Genomic DNA, 17,737 nt, shown 5'->3' with positions numbered 1-17,737 from the left:
TTTTTTTGACTGTTTTACTCTAAATTTGAATCTAAACGTTGGTTTTGATGTGTAGCCTACACAGCTGGAATGTTAATCAACTGTGATATTCATTGAAAGTTTGTACATTTCTTGTAATTTTCACTAGTGTTTTCAGGCCAGCCTTCAAAGTCTCAAATGTATTTTCAAGAGAGATGTGTAGACAGCAACTGAAAGCTAACACAGGGATGGGGCTTTGAACATACGAGACTGATACTATTGTGGTCACAAAGCACAACAGGAGACTACTTTGAAGAGGAAAGGGCTTTGGGTATCAGATTTCATCTTGGAAATAGTGTCAGAATACAAGCTCAAGTATTAGACCTGTTGAAACGGCATATTAGGACTAGAGAAACCAGGAGTGAGTTTAGAGCCACTTCCTTGACTGCTCCCAACTGAAGATTGGGAAAGGTCAAGACTAACTTCAGAGTTTAAACCCAGGATTAGATAGAACACTATGTTTTATCGTAGGTTTAGTTGCCCCTCTCAACCCATCAGGATCCAGATGGGAAAGGGGACTTGCTATGCAAAGAACAACTTGACAATTTAGAGTTTTTACAAAATAAAGTGTTGCTATCAGAGCAAAATCTTGCCGTTGGCTTGAGAATTTATCAGTTTCAAGATCAAGCTGTGTCCTTGTCAGTTGATGGGTCTGTAGAAGACGTTACACTTTCAGACTCTATGCCTTGTCAATTTGGATGCTTCTGGAGTAGAAACAAACTCAACACTAGCCACTCTCACCAACATGATTTTGACAAATACTTGTCAGTTACCCATCTCTTCTAGCAACTTAATCAATCTCCGAGGTCCCAAGGAAGTAGGACTGTGAGTATAGATCTCTGTGTTTTTGTTCCTCAACCTTCTGCTATGAAATAGTTCTAGTCTTTTGTGTCAGTGTTCGGTTTTGACAAAAGTGACATTCACATATTGGGTTGTTCTGTTGTCACAGTCGTGCCTGGCTTAAAGTGCTCTCCATGTGAGGTTTAGTCCTCTTTGATGTCAGGGTCTCCAGAGATCCGGTTTGAGCATGCTATCTGCTTCAACAGTTCTCTCCCGGCCTCTCATGCAGAGAGTGACACAGGAACTGCCAGAGCAGAGATTGACTCTTTCATTTCCTACCAACTACAAATGAAGGATGCTTAGAAAGTAAATGCAGGGGGTGCCAAGCACATTGCAATATTCTGTTGCAACTACTGAAGAAATGGTTGTTTATCATTAGGCTACAGTCTAAGCTTAACATTCTGTTTAATCAATGCTCTGTGGCAACATCCACCACATCCAAACTCAGAGAGCAACATTAACACAAACATAATTATTTTTCCAAGCAAATCTCAAATCTGTCATAAATGAATAGTTAATGATGTAATCACTAACTGTTATGCACCAAAAGTGCCATATTCTAATAAAAACAAAGATGTCAAACTCAAAGTAACAGAGGTCATGCTATTCCAAACTCTGAAAGTGAATCAATCTCATCTGTTCCCATGTCACAAGGATATAATTAGAGAATCCATGAAGAGAGAAAAAAATCCATAATACTGTTGATTTATTCATTGAAATTGAAAGAAATATGGGCTAGTTGTTGAACTATTTCATTTACACGAACGTCACAATTTGCCATTTACTCCTCCACTCATTAGACAACGTGCATCTTAACTGGAATGTACAATTTCATGAAGAAAAGGCTTGATTAATAATGATCTGGTAATCGTGTTTTATGCCTGTAAAGGCGGGAACACGTCCCTCGCGCTGGTTCACCTGAGATGCAACCTGAGCGCCACGTGACACTCGGGATTAGCGGCGATTAAAGAAGAATTCTCCAATGTACCATATGAATTTACCTGACAGTGCCAAAATAATCATCCACCCTTCGTGAAATACGTAATTAAGGGAACCCCAAAGACAGACATCTGAAATGGGGTGAATGGTATTTAAAAATGTCTGAGTCAAACCAAGGAATTTCTCTTATTTATAAAAAAAAAAATTAAACGAATGATTGATTGTAGGCTAAATAAAGGATTGCGGACAGTTTTGTCCATACGTGATTGAAGGTGAAATATTTGTTTGGTGTGCTATTATTTCAAACTGGAAAGGGCCGGGTTTTTGCTTTGGTTGAATTGTTTGCAGTATATTTCACATTCCTTCCAATGTCAGTCCTTCGCCAGTTCAGGCTATGTAACATTGTCACGTTTTAATTTAGGCTAAATAACAGTTAAATTGTTGTTGCCTTTTAGGGGGAGGGAGATATTTCTGTTAAATGAAGCAATGAATCCGTTTGTAGAAACGACATGCTTTAATATCATGTAACAGCAAGGGGTTTTACCTTTGTAAACCAAATTGTGAGTCATACAAAAACGGATATGATATCACATGTGTAGCCTATATACATTATAGGCTAAACTTAGAGAAAGACAGAGCCACGCACCAGAAGTGCTCCAATTGGGGTCTACCTTCACATGGCGGGTTATATGCAACTATCAATATTTACACTGTTCATGGAACAAATTCAGTTAAAGGTCACAGTTTCGATTGGCAATGTTATATCCTCTTAGAAAAAAAGATTCTGGATAGAAGCAAAAAGCTTGCTTCATCTGTGGCATCCCTTAAGGTTCTAAATAGAACATATATTTTTTCCCATATAGAACCCCAATGGATCCCATATAGAACCTCAGCCATTGTTGGTTCATTGAAGAAGAACCCCCGGGGTTCTGATGAAATAACCCTACAAAACGGTTCTATGTAGAACCTATAGGGGTGCCACATGAAGCAACCAATAGAAGCTTTTTGGTTCTATCCAGAACCTTTTTAAGAGTATACTGTAATGTCTGCCATCAGTGGGCTATGGAAGAAAGACATTTGAGGTGAATTGTGTTTACATTTAGATAATCGTACAGTGACGTCGTGCAGGTGTCATAAAGATCTGCATTTGATTGGAGCAGACATTGTGCCTTTTCCACCTGTTGAGACATTATAGGCCTAATAAAATAATGCCATATTTTGAGATAGCTAAATATTGTCTTGTTAGAACATGAACAAATGTTCCTCGTATGACCCATTGTTTTCCATCCAATTCAACATTTGTTATAACTGGCTATTTAAGGACTAACTCCTATTTATTATTTTATTTTGTTATTGGATTTCCTATATTGGCAATTTTAGCCAATAGTCCGATGGCTAATTTCATATAGTGTAATGATTTCTAAGACGGACAGCCTTTTCTTAATTCAAGAAAATTAAAAGCTGAACTATGAAAACAAAACAAAAAAGCATTGCGGTTATGGTTTATCATACCAAATTGCAGAGTGAAATAATTGCTGACCCATTACAAAGGCCAGTAAGGGCTGTGGAAATAATGTAGGCCTTGGCCTAGACTAAACCCCTACTGAACGCAACTTGTAGACTAAACGAAACCTAAAATATTTCAGATTGTTACGTTTGCGTGATTTTAATTAGATACGACAATTTATCCCACAAAAGTTTTCTGTGACAAATTGGAATATGCTGCTAATTTACAGTAGCCAACATTTGTCTCACACTTCAGAAATCAGAGATTGATGTTTTGATGATTGCACTGCACACAATTTATAGCCTATTTTATTCACAACTAAAATATGCAAAACATCTCTTCTTCGTAGTAGCATATTACGAAATAGTGTGTCTATTTATCTCGAAGTCTGAAAATTGTGTTATTCTCTTAAATTATTAATTGACACCGTAAAATAGGCCATAGCCTAGCCTAGCTTGCTGACTGCATTCACAGGTGTGTTTTGGTGGACATGGCTCGTCCCTCGGGGGTGAAACTGTTTAGGTCACTTTAGAATATACCAAAATAAAGTTACAATGGGATTGATTCAAAGCTCCTGAAATGTTCTCCACATATCGTCCAGAAAAGGTCCCTTTTCAACTCTTCGGCATTTATGTCCGGTGAAAAAAAAGATGAGGCCCTCCTCTATCCCATGTAAACACGGCCCTATGCATTGTGTAAATTACGTGGATTAGCCCCCCTTTGTTGCCAGAACACTGGACCTCAGTGTACACACAGGGACTGACTGATTCGATCCTCCTCCAAAGACATTTGGCCTTAACTCTCACTGACAAAGTTAAGGAAGTGTTACATCCATTCACTATTTAAATAACTAACATTTCAACCGGAAATAGGTCGTCAGAAAGTAGGCCTACCTGTCATTGTTGAATATCAGTTGTTTTCGGTGTTTGGAAAAAGATGATTGTGATGTGGATACAAACGTGACTTCTGATTTCACCTTTGAAACTTCGTCAAAGTAGAACGGTATGAAACACTGCATACATTTTGTTTTGTACCGAGAAATTGAAATTACCTTTCCTGGTTTGGCCCCGGAAAGGACTTTACCTTATTTTCTATCATTTCAATTTCAATTAGTTGAATTGTTCACAATAATATTATTTAGGGTATTACAGCATAGGAGCATTGTGTATAATTATATTGAGCAGGGAAACAACAGTTGAACAATTATTATTAGTGTCCAATGCAATAACAATGTCAATACTGAATAGAAGGGGGGTCGAATTATACAAAGGCTAGTAGGATCTAATGCATAAGTTAAAGATGGCAAATTGTTTCCCGAAGTTGGTTCGAGGGTTATTAGTGTGAATGTTTTCTCAGGTGACTCTGATTAAGTGTGTGTGTGTGTGTGTGTGTGTGTGTGTGTGTGTGTGTGTGTGTGTGTGTGTGTGTGTGTGTGTGTGTGTGTGTGTGTGTGTGTGTGTGTGTGTGTGTGTGTGTGTGTGTGTGTGTGTGTGTGTGTGTGCCGACGAGGTGAAAAGTCTATCGATGTGCCCTTGAGCAAAGCACTTAACCCTAATTGCTCCTGTAAGTCACTCTGGTTAAGAGCTTCAGCTAAATGACTAATCTATAAATGTGGGTTTTCCTATTTTAGTTGACATTTTATTGAATAATAGCCTGCAGTCAGATATGAACCGTTTTAAAAGATTTTAACCCCTAATAACTTATTTATTTTGTTTATGCCATAGCCTAAACCTAAAGACGAACATGTATTTGTTTGATTGATGGCTCACTAAAAGTGAACGATACAAATTTCAGAGTCCCGATTATTCTATTTCGTTATAGACCATTTCTAAAATATGTGCGCCTAAATTGAGTTAAAAGCGTAATATTTATTCTTTTTGAAAAGACGACATGAATTACCACTCATAAATAAAACAAGTCAAATATTAAACTAGGGACTGGATAAATGATGTAAGTGTGTCAGAAATGTGTTCTCAAAATGGGATCTTGTACATAGTAAAGTTTGCTTTTTAGTTGTACATTTTCTCGCACCTGACACTAACCTTACCTAAAACATCATTTTTGTTCGCTATGAATGTACACAGGTTGTCACACGCCTTGTATTAAATGACCAAATCTGGAGGGAAATGAACCGCTTTTTATCCTCAAATCCGTATGTTTGTGTAGTCTAATTTAACTTCACATTCTTATCATCACAATTTTTTATACTTTGCCTAGTTGCTTCTATAGAGGTCTGAAAAGATTGTGACAGAAAATGATTGAAACGCAGCAAGGCTCTGATAAATTAATTTGTGATAGGACATCACAATTAGTGAAAGTATGTCTAATAAATGACTCATTAGTTCATTTCTTATCATTTTACGTGGATGATTTGAAACCAACTTAGAATACCGTGACACGATTTTGTGTGGATAGGCTGGCAAGATGATATGATGGCAAAATAAGCTAGAATGTCTACTTGAAAGAGATATGTATTCTAATGTGTTGAATATTCTATTGTAAATAGGTTGTTCCGCATTGTATAGTTATTACCAATGTAAACGAATAGCAGACCAAGTGATTTAAACAGGGATCAACTCAACAGCTCGTTTTCTTCATCTGTCGCACTCAACTTCCCCCCTCATTGATGTAAAAAGTAAACAAGTAAAGGGGTAAACGATTGTGTCATTCAATCTTTTGTCAAACGCGTGGTTCACCCCTTTTGTCAAGTCAAAATACAAACGACCCTGTAAAAAATGTAACTTTTATCGAAATAAGGCTATTTGAAAGTCAAAAGGCAATATCCTAAAGGTCTCATTGTGAAATCGTCTGTATTTGGATAGTGGGTTGAAATTGTTATCGAAGCGTGAATAGGTAAATTAAAGTATAGCAAAGGTAGAAAACTATTTGCTGTAAGTTAATGGAATAGTTTTACAGAAGAAAGTCTTGCCTTGACGAAAGTTGACAGAAACATTGCATGTGAGGTTTGTTTTGCGGGCTATAGGAAGGAATTACACTTTAAATCAGTTTTTTTTTCGCTCCTGCGCACCTGTGATGTATTGAGAACTTGACTTCAGGTGTGCAAAAGTTGATCTGCGGAAAGAAGACAGCCCATGGTTCTTTATATTTAACGAATTTTAATTGATTTTACAAAAATAATCGTTTCTAGAGACGCATGTGCTGATTTTCCAAGTAATTTATCAGCCATGTTGTTCGATGCAGGAATGCAAAGCGCAAAACGATTCCGATCATGACTGTCGCAATTTGAAGGCCATATAATGTTAAAATTTAGGCCTGTTGCTAGAAAAAAGGTACTTCTTTGTAAACCTGTCTCTTACCTGTCAATTGTCAATCCAACTGAAATAATGTGGTACCCCTCCTTTATGATTGAATGTGTGTTTTGTTATGGTCTGATTTGTAAAAATATATTGATCTATAAATTGATCTATAGTATAATCGTAAACCAGAATGCATTGATATGGTGACCAACATAACACAGTGTTGATATTCATGAAACATTTTCAGTTAATTAAATTATGTTGATGCATATCGTCATATTTTACAAAGTAGCCTATTATGAGTAAGTCCTTTATTTAGTCTCTGTGTCTGTTAGTCTTCCAGTCAGCAGACCCCATGCAGACATAGCTTGAACTTGAAAACAATGTATTTAAATCAGCTGCAGTCATAAAACCATCAAAACTGCTCAAATTAAGGACAATGGTAGATTTTAGCTGCTATTTGAATAACAAGACACATGTTTTGCGGTGATGTATGGTGCAGTGAATCGTAATGAATCATCTAAAATGTATCCTGGATGGACTCATGTTCATCATTAGGGGTTCACTCATACAACTCACTGCCAAGATCAATTTACCATATTGGAAAAGGTAAATACACCACAAACCCAGAAAAGATGCACCAAGAGCCACATCTATCAATATTTGTTTCTTTTGAAAGTGTGACCTGATGTACTTGTATGATCCTGTCTTTGTTTTGTCTAGTCCAGGCTGCAGACGGTGTTAATTGGGCTGTATTTGCCTTTGTGTGCAGGACGAGCCAACTGAACATCTGACCATGAAGTTTGCCAGGCTGTGGATTCTCCAGCCCTGCAACCACAGAAAGTCATTCTCCATCCATATTAAAGGTATATAAAGATTGTCAACATTTTTCTTGTCAAATGCACATCATATGTCATGGTGGTACTGGGAAAAAGAAAAGTGCATAATAAAATAGAAGAGAAAATCAATCAATTTCTATTTAACATTTTTAATTTAACCAGGTAGGCTAGTTGAGAACAAGTTCTCATTTACACCAAGAAAGAGCAAAGCAGTGCAACACATACATCAACACAGAGTTAGACATGGGATAAAGAAACGTACAGTCAATAACACAATAGAAAAGTCTATATACAGTATGTGCAAACGTAGTAAGATAAGGGAGATTAGGCAATAAATAGGCCATAGTAATGAAATAATTACAATTTAGCAATTAAACACTGGAGTGATAGATGTGCAGAATATGAACGTGCAAGTAGAGATACTGGGATGTAAAGGAGCAAAACAATAATAATGGGGATGAGGTAGTTGGCTGGGCTATTTACAGATGGGCTATGTGCAGGTGCAATGATCGGTAAGCTGCTCTGACAGCTGATGCGTAAAGTTAGTGAGGGAGATATGAGTCTCCAGCTTCAGTGATTTTTGCAATTTGTTCCGGTCATTGGCAGCAGAGACCTGGAAGGAAAGTCGGCCAAAGGAGGAATGGCTTTGGGGATGACCAGTGAAATATACCTGTTGGAACACGCGCTATGGGTGGGTGCTGCTATGGTGACCAGTGAGCTGAGATAAGGCGGGGCTTTACCTAGCAAAGACTTATAGATGACCTGGAGCCAGTGGGTTTGGAGACGAATATGAAGCGAGGGCCAGCTAACGAGAGCATACAGGTCACAGTGGTGGGTAGTATATGGGGCTTTGGTGACAAAATGGATGGCACTGTGATAAACTACATCCAATTTGCTGAGTAGAATGTTGGAGGCTATTTTGTAAATGACATCGCCGAAGTCAAGCATCTGCAGGATAGTCAGTTTTACGAAGGTATGTTTGGCAGCATGAGTGAAGGATGCTTTGTTGTGAAATAGGAAGCTGATTCTAGATTTAATTTTGGATCGGAGATGCTTAGTTTGAGTCTGGAAGGAGAGTTTACAGTCTAACCAGAAACTTAGCTATTTGAAGTGGTCCACATATTCTAAGTCAGAACCGTCCAGAGTAGTGATGCAAGAAGGGCGGGTATGGGCAGCGATCGGTTGAAAAGCATGCATTTAGTTTTGCTTGCATTTAAGAGCAGTTGGAGGCCACAGAAGGACTGTTGTATGGCATGGATTCTCGTCTGGAAGTTTGTTAACACAGTGTCCAAAGAAGGGCCAGAAGTATACAGAATGGTGTCGTCTGCGTAGAGGTGTATCCGAGAATCACCAGCAGCAAGAGCAACTTCATTGATGTATACAGAGAAAAGAGTATGCCCGAGAATTGAACCCTGTGGCACCTCCCATAGAGACTGCCAAAGGTCCTGCAAACAGGCCCTCCGATTTGACACACTGAACTCTATCTGAGAATTAGTTGGCGAACCAGGCGAGGCAGTCATTTGAGAAACCAAGGCTGTTGAGTCTGCCAATAAGAATGTGGTGATTGACAGAGTCGAAAGCCTTGGCCAGGTCGATGAATACGGCTGCACAGTATTGTCTTTTATCGATGGTGGCTATGATATTGTTTAGAATACCAATACCAATGTCAGGTCAACCAATGGGTGAGAGAGATTGTTACAGAGGAGATGGTAGAGCATACAGTGTACTTCCCTGTTGATAATTGTTACAGTTTTTTCCCTTCATGGATGTTTTGAGATTGGACTGTAGCTCGTATAGTACTTTAGCACATAGGGTTCACCAATTGGTGGCACCTCGTTAGTCAGTATGAGTTCCACCTGTGCTGGTTGGTCCATCTCGTTAGTTGGAATGGGGTTTCCATCTGTGCTGGCACAGGTGATATTTAAGAGCGGCTGGCCCAATCCTCCAGTTGTCTTGAGAGATGTGGAGGGTCAACACCTTTAGTTGGCTCTCCCTGTTTGATTTCTAGAAAGACAATGCATTATCTGATCTTCCCTGTTTCTGTTTTGCTCCACTTTTTGGTTTGCTCCCTGTCTTTAAGTTTGGTGTGGGTTTCTCTTTTGTTTGCCTCTTAGTGGGTGCTCATGGTGGGTGTCTTTTAGGTCCCAGTTCTTGTTGCCAGTCAACTTTCAGTGGACACCCTCATGAGTGTCTTTCAGAACCCCTCCTAAAACCCCACCTGTTTCGTTTTGGTTTTTGTCAGTGACTCTTTGTTAGTTCCTCCTTCTGTTTGAAGTGACATTTTTGGTTTTATAGGCTGTGGAATGTAACAAGAATACAGTGTACAGGTGCATGTACCTTATAAAGGTGAGAGAGGGAGACTCTAAAGGTAATCTGGGCAGAAGGAGGACCCTGGTTGCAGTAGAGAAAGGTTGGAGCAGAAGGGAAAGCGAGCAGACGATAGCATTAAAAAAAATTGGTAGTAGTTAGTCTTGTCTCATCGCTGCAACTCCCGTACGGACTCTGGAGAGGCGAAGGTCGAGAGCCATGCGTCCCCCGAAACACAACCCAACCGCACTGCTTCTTTGACACAATGCCCATCCAACCCGGAAGCCAGCCACACCAATGTATCGGAGGAAACACTGTACACCTGGCGACCTGATCAGCGTTCACTCCGCCCAGGTCTGCCACAAGAGTCGCTAGTGCACAATGGGACAAGGACATCCCTGCCGGCCAAACCCTCCCTGACAGGGACGACGCTAGGCCAATTGTGCCCCATGGGCCTCCCGGTCGCGGCCCGGCTGCGACAGAGCCTGGACTCAAACCCAGAATCTCTGGTGGCACAGCTTGCACTGTGATGCAGTGCCTTAGACCACTGTGCCACCCAGGAGGCCGCGACGATAGCATTATGATTGGGATGAGAGTAGAGACTCATCTTATATAAAATAGGGATTGTAGAGCAGGACTCCTCTGACAGCAACACTTGCATCATCCTTCAGGGGAGGAATAAAATAAAATGACATTGTATCAGACAGTTGATTGTAGGCTTCAGCATAGTACTTACCATTGCAAAATCCCTACGTGCAAAAATGTTATATTTAAAGTGTCAAGTAGTTCATAACTGCTTGAATTTACAAACTTCTTACACAGTAATTCTATACATATTTAGTTACATTAACACAGGACCAATTTAAAGCCAAAGTTGCCTGCAGGGATGAAGTCTTTAAAGTGGGACTATAATAACCTATTAAAGACATTGAGAGGGGTAATATTAGTAGAGTAGAGAGGGGTAATATTAGTAGAGTAGAGAGGGGTAATATTAGTAGAGTAGAGAGGGGTAATATTAGTAGAGTAGAGAGGGGTAATATTAGTAGAGTAGAGAGGGGTAATATTAGTAGAGTAGAGAGGGGTAATATTAGTAGAGTAGAGAGGGGTAATATTAGTAGAGAGGGGTAATATTAGTAGAGTAGAGAGGGGTAATATTAGTAGAGAAGAGAGGGGTAATATTAGTAGAGTAGAGAGGGGTAATATTAGTAGAGAAGAGAGGGGTAATATTAGTAGAGAGGGGTAATATTAGTAGAGTAGAGAGGGGTAATATTAGTAGAGTAGAGAGGGCTAATATTAGTAGAGTAGAGAGGGGTAATATTAGTAGAGAAGAGAGGGGTAATATTAGTAGAGTAGAGAGGGGTATATTAGTAGAGAGGGGTAATATTTGTAGAGAAGAGAGGTAATATTAATAGGAATAATATTAGTAGAGTAATATTAGGGGTAATATTAGTAGAGTAGAGAGGGGTAATATTAGTAGTAGAGAGGGGTAATATTAGTAAGTAGAGGGGTAATATTAGTAGAGAGGGGTAATATTAGTAGAGTAGAGAGGGGTAATATTAGTAGATTAGAGAGGGGTAATATTAGTAGAGAGGGGTAATATTAGTAGAGTAGAGAGGGGTAATATTAGTAGAGTAGAGAGGGGTAATATTAGTAGAGTAGAGAGGGGTAATATTAGTAGAGTAGAAAGGGGTAATATTAGTAGAGTAGAGAGGGATAATATTAGTAGAAGAGAGGGGTAATGTTACAAAGAGCTAACACTGAATAGGTAGAATGAGAAAGACCGGTGAAGATGATGAGCGTAAGAAGACGGGGTAACCTTTCGTCAGTGTGAGGTAGTGTCGTCCTAATGTAAGTGAAGCCAAGGTGAGGAGGCAGATAGGATGGACAGGAACAACTGGCCTGACACAGACCAGGTGGATTCATATGCCTTCATACAAAGAACAAGATAGGAAGATGACCCCATTGTCACATTGTATAGTTCATATTCCAAACCACTGGTTATCAATCTATAAGCATGTGTGTCCAAGTGTTTATGTGTGTGTGACCCCTGTGTTGAGGGAGCCACGTCCCTTGAACACACCAGGCTCCCTTCTAGCAGGAGCAAGTTAACATTCTACTATATTCTCTCCCCCCTCCCTTTCCTTTTGTCCTAAGAGGGCAATTAAGGAAACAAACGTTTTCCCCCAGATTAGCTGACTGCCAGCTTTGCATACTAATGTAATGCCAAGTGGTTACAAATAGTGAGTGCTCTAATTACCGGCACTGTTTTCAATCAGAAATTGCTCGATTTCCCAGGATGAGGTCTCCATGGCTGGAGAAAAAAAACACAACCTGACAGAAGCTATAGACAATCATCATCTGTGTGTGTGTGTGTGTGTGTGTGTGTGTGTGTGTGTGTGTGTGTGTGTGTGTGTGTGTGTGTGTGTGTGTGTGTGTGTGTGTGTGTGTGTGTGTGTGTGTGTGTGCAAATAATCTCATCTGCCTTTCTCTGTCTGTGCAGCTCAGCCCTCTCCATCACTGGTGCCCCTGACAACACAGGAAATGGATCCCACCCGACGGCAGACTCAGCCTCCTCTCTGTTTATCACCGCAATTATCCCCCATTCATTCACAGGCTTATAAGGTAAACTGCCATTCAGTGATGTGAAACCACAGGTCTGGACTGGCAATTTGATGTAATTGTGCCGCTGTGATCATCTGTAGTAGGAGCTAGGCACCTCATTTACTGTGGCATTCTATTGGAGGGAGAAAATTAGAACAAATGAGTCTTTGATTTTTGGAGAGGGACAATGGTGTAGTATAATGTGGCTGAGATCAAACAGAATGGAGGTAGATGTAGAAAGGGGCAGCCTGCTGGATGCATCGACCAAGCCCAGGGAGGGGAGGGGGGACATCCTCCCACTACCATGGCCATGGGGAGCTGCGGGGACGGCACAGAGCACTGTGAACCCGGTGACAAGGACATGTTCCCTGGCTGGGCCTGAGAGTGGGTCTGGGTCCCCCCAAAGGACACACACACAGGACCCGTCCAGGACCCCATCCGCTGGCCTTAACTGACCTTTAACTAATGGAGGTCTGGCCTCTGATCAATGCACTGAGAGACTGGCGGAAACCATCTTGCCTTTTCTTTCTGAGAGCGGGGATGGAGGGGGCAAGGGGGACAAAGGGGACAGAATTGGACGGAGCCAGGAGCCAACATGGGGCCATCGACCCTGCCACTCTCCCATCCTGTGGGTGATATCTGTGCCAGCGGGCCTGGGGATGGTAATGTCACTCTGCCCTGCCACTGAGGAAGGACGGCCAACCCCTCTGTCTCTGTCTCTATGCTGTAGGGAGGGAAAGTCAGTGCAGATCCACTTGTGAATGTCAGATTTATCTATAATAATGGCTATTATGGCTTTGTGGTTGAATGCGAATCAGCTTTATCAGTACGGCAATTAAGAATCTTATGAAAAACCAAATGTTCATGAGAAGTTTATGGCCAATTTTGCATTGAAATTTTGCATTGAAATTCTCTTTAGTTGTCCTCATAGGATAACCCTTTTTGGTTCCATGTAGAACCCTCTGTGGTTTGGGATGAGTTGAACCTCAGAGTGTAGGAATAGCAGCCAACAAGTGCTCAGCATATGTGAGAACTCCTTCAAGATTGTTGGAAATGCATTAAATAAAGAAAAACCCTTGAATGAGTAGGTGTGTCCAAACTTTTAACTGGTATTGTACATGGAACCCCAAAGTGGTTCTATCTGGAACCAAAGCGGTTCTATCTGGAACCAAAAAGGGTCCATGAAAGGGTTCCCCTATGAGTACAGCCGAATAAAAAACACTTTACGGTTCTCTGTACGAGCCAGATGGTTCACTACTGTACCTTTCATCATAGTAGCCTCTGAGGCACTTCCCATATTAGCATAGAACAACAAATGAATAACAGCCTTTGTATCGTAATGAGATACACACTTCCTTACAATGATGCAAAGCAATTCATATGACCAACTGCAGATAAATCACATTCCATATGGAGAGGGACAAAAGCTCAGAGATAGATTTGGCACGGATTGCTTTTTTTATTTTCATTATCATTAACAGCAATGTGATACTCAAACCTCCTGTGACCTTTTCAAAGTATGCTCTATTCTCATAAGAGCCACTCATTAGGACAAGCAGAAGGAAAAGTGCAGAGAGAGAGAGAGAGAGAGAAAGCTTCAAAGTGCACAGAGTACAGTCCAAAAAATGACATTATAAACATGATTCTCATATTGCTGATGTGCTTTTATACGGTGCTCCTCAATGCACATTCCTAGAATTGGAAATGCATAAAGATGCCATGCGGTCACTGCGGGCCAGCGGTAGGGCATACTGTCTCTGTGTGATTACTATGCAGTTACACTTAGGCCCGCTGACGGTCCGACTGAGGAGGATACGAGGGAATCAGAGCGGGGCATGTCTGGCCTATGACAGGCTCAACTTGCTAGCATTTCCTCCTTATCGGGAGCTGGGGATGACAAGACTAATTGAAAAGCTCCTTCGTTTTCTTCCTCACATATAAATGGATTACAGTCTTTGCCTTCATGCTTTGGTCCTATGTTAAATCAATGAGATCTGACACTAGAGTGGAGGGATAGGTCCACTCCCAATTCTATCCCACACACCTGGCCCGATTCTGCCCAATTCCATACTAACAATCAGCGCCTCAGTCACCATCTCCCACCCTCCTGTGTCTCTTATCTAGCAGGCCAATAAACTCACAAATCCCATCATACTATATACTGTACACATCTTAAAGGGATACTTTATGCTAGCAGATAACCATAGACTTCCAGTCATTGTGCTAACGCTAGGTAACATTGGCTCACGAAACTACCTCGAACATCCTTCATACTGGACACAGAGACATAAAAACAGTATCCACTAATTCTTCTGACTCTGGGCAAGTAGATAAATGGCCTCTTTGGCAAAATCCTGAAGTAGACTTTTAATATATTTATAGGCGTGGTTATATGGTATTGGGGGGCTGACACCCTTGGTCAGGGACTTACGGGGGGTGCAGGGGAGCGAGGAGAGAGATGCAGAGAGAACCCCGTGGACCCACTGAGTGGCGTGGCAGACTCCCCAGCCTCCTGCTAGGATTTGTTGGAATGTGAGAGAGGAGGATTTCAGCGCCAGGCCAGAGCCATGCAGACTTCATGCCATCTGTCTCCCCCTCCGTCCTCCCTTTGCCAAACTCATCAGACCTTTTTTTCTCTCCTTTTCATCCCTTGTTCACAAGACTAGGGGACATACTGGGATCTGCTAACGCACTGGAGGAAAGAATGGAGGGAAGAAATGAAAGAAGAGCTCAATAAACAAATGAATATGTATTCATGGAGTTGGTGTACTGACATCCTGTACAAATATACAGTATCTGTGACAGAGAAACTGAGACTTCATGTTGTTTCAAAGTTTAATCACCATAAAACACTTCCAAGAGTCAGTAAAGTCAGTAACGTAAAGTCTAACACTGTAGTAAAGGCATCAATGTCAAAAAATGTGTTTCTTTTAATAACAATGACCCATTCGTATTTAACTTCCATTGTCCTTCAAGAATGGCTGAATATTTTCTTGTGGTGTACCTGGGTAGGACTGTGTGGTAGTGGCACACCGTACATTATCCTGCATGAGTTAGTGAAAACAAAAGTCTGTTGTGATTCCAACTCATGCATTGTGTTACGGCAGAAACATGTCAGATTCATTATCACAACTGTTAATATGGTGTCATATCTGCCCTTCCGTTTATTGACGACCCAATAAACGGTATCATAAATAACAGTATGTTGTTGATGTGTTCATTTGAACCAGTAATGAAGTGAGGAAAACAGCCAGCTACCAACCTTCAATGACCAGGTCCACTTCACATCCACCAATCCCTGAAAACAAACATTTTCCAACATGAAGGTTTTGACCACAGATGACACAAACACATTCCAAACAACCACTCAATCACTGCCACGTTGAGGAGGGCTCAGGATCAGGATTCAACTGGCATAATGAAATCATAAACAGATCCCCTCATCAAATGGCTCTGTGAGTCGTGTGGTGGTCTGATGGGGTTGACCCCTCACCTTCTCCCTGTGGGGGGTGGCTGGGGAGGGGGCCACGGGAGATCACACGACGGCCCTGTTCGGGCTCCATGTCCACACAGACTGGCCTTTTCAGAGAGGGTGGAGGGGTGGAAGTGTACCCCCTTGTCCGAAAGAGAGCACCAGGTGGCAGGGATGTGGGCAGGGGGCTTTTGATGCTGACCCCTGGTCTCTGGGCTGGGATGGCCCTAGTCATTGATCCAGCCAAGGGAGGGAGGGGAGCCAGGTGCCCCTTGTGGGGCTTGGAATGAGCTGCCACAGTCTGGACGTTGAGGAGAGGAATCTGGGCCACACTGGTCCCAGTCACGCCGCTAGCCCGAGCCCCAGTGTTAACTGACTATAACATTGTTGACCGGCTATAACATTGTTGACTCGGTGATGGACTAAGGGCTTGATTCAAGCCGTATCGCCGAAGTCGAGAGCTATAGCGGGATTTAGGTTTAAATGCAATGTTCCCGCACTTGTGGAGATTGCATTCACAGTGAACTTTGCATATGTCAGCTCAATCGGAAATTACCTTCACATTGTAAGTGCGATATAACACTGAACTTCGGCGAAACGGATTGAATCGAGACCTTAGATTGGCAGCAATTGGGTAAATATATACACATAATTAATATATATATATATATTTATATTTTATTATTTTTAAATTTTACCCCATTTCTCCACAATTTTTCATGTTATCTAATTTGTAGTTACAGTCTTGTCTCATCGCTGCAACTCCAGTACGGACTCGGGAAAGGCGAAGGTCGAGAGCCATGCGTCCTCCAAAACACAACCCAACCAAGCCGCACTGCTTCTTGACACTGCCCACTTAACCCGGAAGCACCATACACCTGGTGACTGTGACAACGTGCACTGCGCCCTGCACGCCATAGGAGTCGCTAGTGCACGATGGGACAAGGACATCTCCTCCGGCCAAACCCTCCTGATAACCTGGACGACGCGGGGCCAATTGTGTGCCCCATGGATCTCCCGGGCGCAAAAAAACGTGAACTCGAACCCAGAATCTCTAGTGGCACAGCTAGCACTGCAATGCGGTGCCTTAGACCACTGCGCCACTCGGGAGGCCCTAAAATATGTATTTTTAACTAGTCTCGATGCATGGATTCTTTGATTGGAAATGTTTCTAATTTAAATGGGGTGATTGATGAATATAACAGAAAGTAATGCAAGGTAACACACAAGGTGAAAAATGAATGCTGAGTGGTGGTGACTGACAGCCGTGGTACCCAACCAGATTAAAACAGGAGACAGAGACAGAGCAGAATTCCTCACCATTGTCAGGGGTGTAATAACAACATCAGCCGCTACATGAATAAGAGGAAAAAACAAACACGTTTTTTAAAGTGTGATCATTGAGTGTATTATTTTGGTGTGGTGTTAAATCTGAATTTCACTCGAGTGTTGTATAAAATGCATGACTGGAATAAATAAGAGTTAGAGCAAGCCAGTGAGAAATCATTGTTACAAATGTGAGCACCATTACAAATCCATGCATAAAGCTTACTGTGGTGTAGCCAGTCTCTTTCATTCATAATGAGATGATGTCCTGCTGAAGCAGCTGGAAGAAGACACTACCTTGAAATCTGCCAGCATTCCCAACACTGTGTCTGTGTCTGGGCCAGGCTTGGAGGAGGGTTAGTGTTCTCAGTATCTAAGCACTGTCTATAAGATGTTTACCACACACATACACACTTGCACACACACACATATGTGCACACACTCACACACACAGGGAAATGAATGTGCACATACACACACACAAAAGACAAGGACTACAATTCTGACACTTCCCTGGGCCTTGGATGTGAAAGCAGGCTGGATGGAAGAAGAATGAAGATGTGTCTGATTCCAACAGCAACCAATAGGAGAGTAGTACCTTACACCCAGTGCTCTCTGATAGGTTCTCTTG

At 41.6% G+C, this 17,737-nt stretch overlaps 1 long non-coding RNA gene across 4 annotated transcripts in view; it reads left to right on the top strand.

Moving 5' to 3' along the window:
- Window positions 1-17,335, top strand: part of LOC135545830 (uncharacterized) — a 32,803-nt gene extending 15,468 nt beyond the window's left edge. Inside the window, exons 3-5 of one of the 4 annotated variants that reach the window (XR_010456516.1) lie at window positions 7,334-7,427; window positions 12,208-12,329; window positions 16,518-17,335. This is a non-coding gene — a long non-coding RNA (uncharacterized LOC135545830). Of the gene's footprint in view, window positions 1-7,333; window positions 7,428-12,207; window positions 15,416-16,517 lie in introns of those variants that run through there. The other 3 variants (XR_010456515.1, XR_010456514.1, XR_010456513.1) reach the window with 3 other exon arrangements.
- Window positions 17,336-17,737: the final 402 nt, after the last annotated feature.

This window comes from Oncorhynchus masou, chromosome 9, assembly GCF_036934945.1.
Source record: "Oncorhynchus masou masou isolate Uvic2021 chromosome 9, UVic_Omas_1.1, whole genome shotgun sequence".
NCBI lineage: Eukaryota > Metazoa > Chordata > Actinopteri > Salmoniformes > Salmonidae > Oncorhynchus > Oncorhynchus masou.
This window is presented reverse-complemented; position numbering and strand designations above follow the sequence as displayed.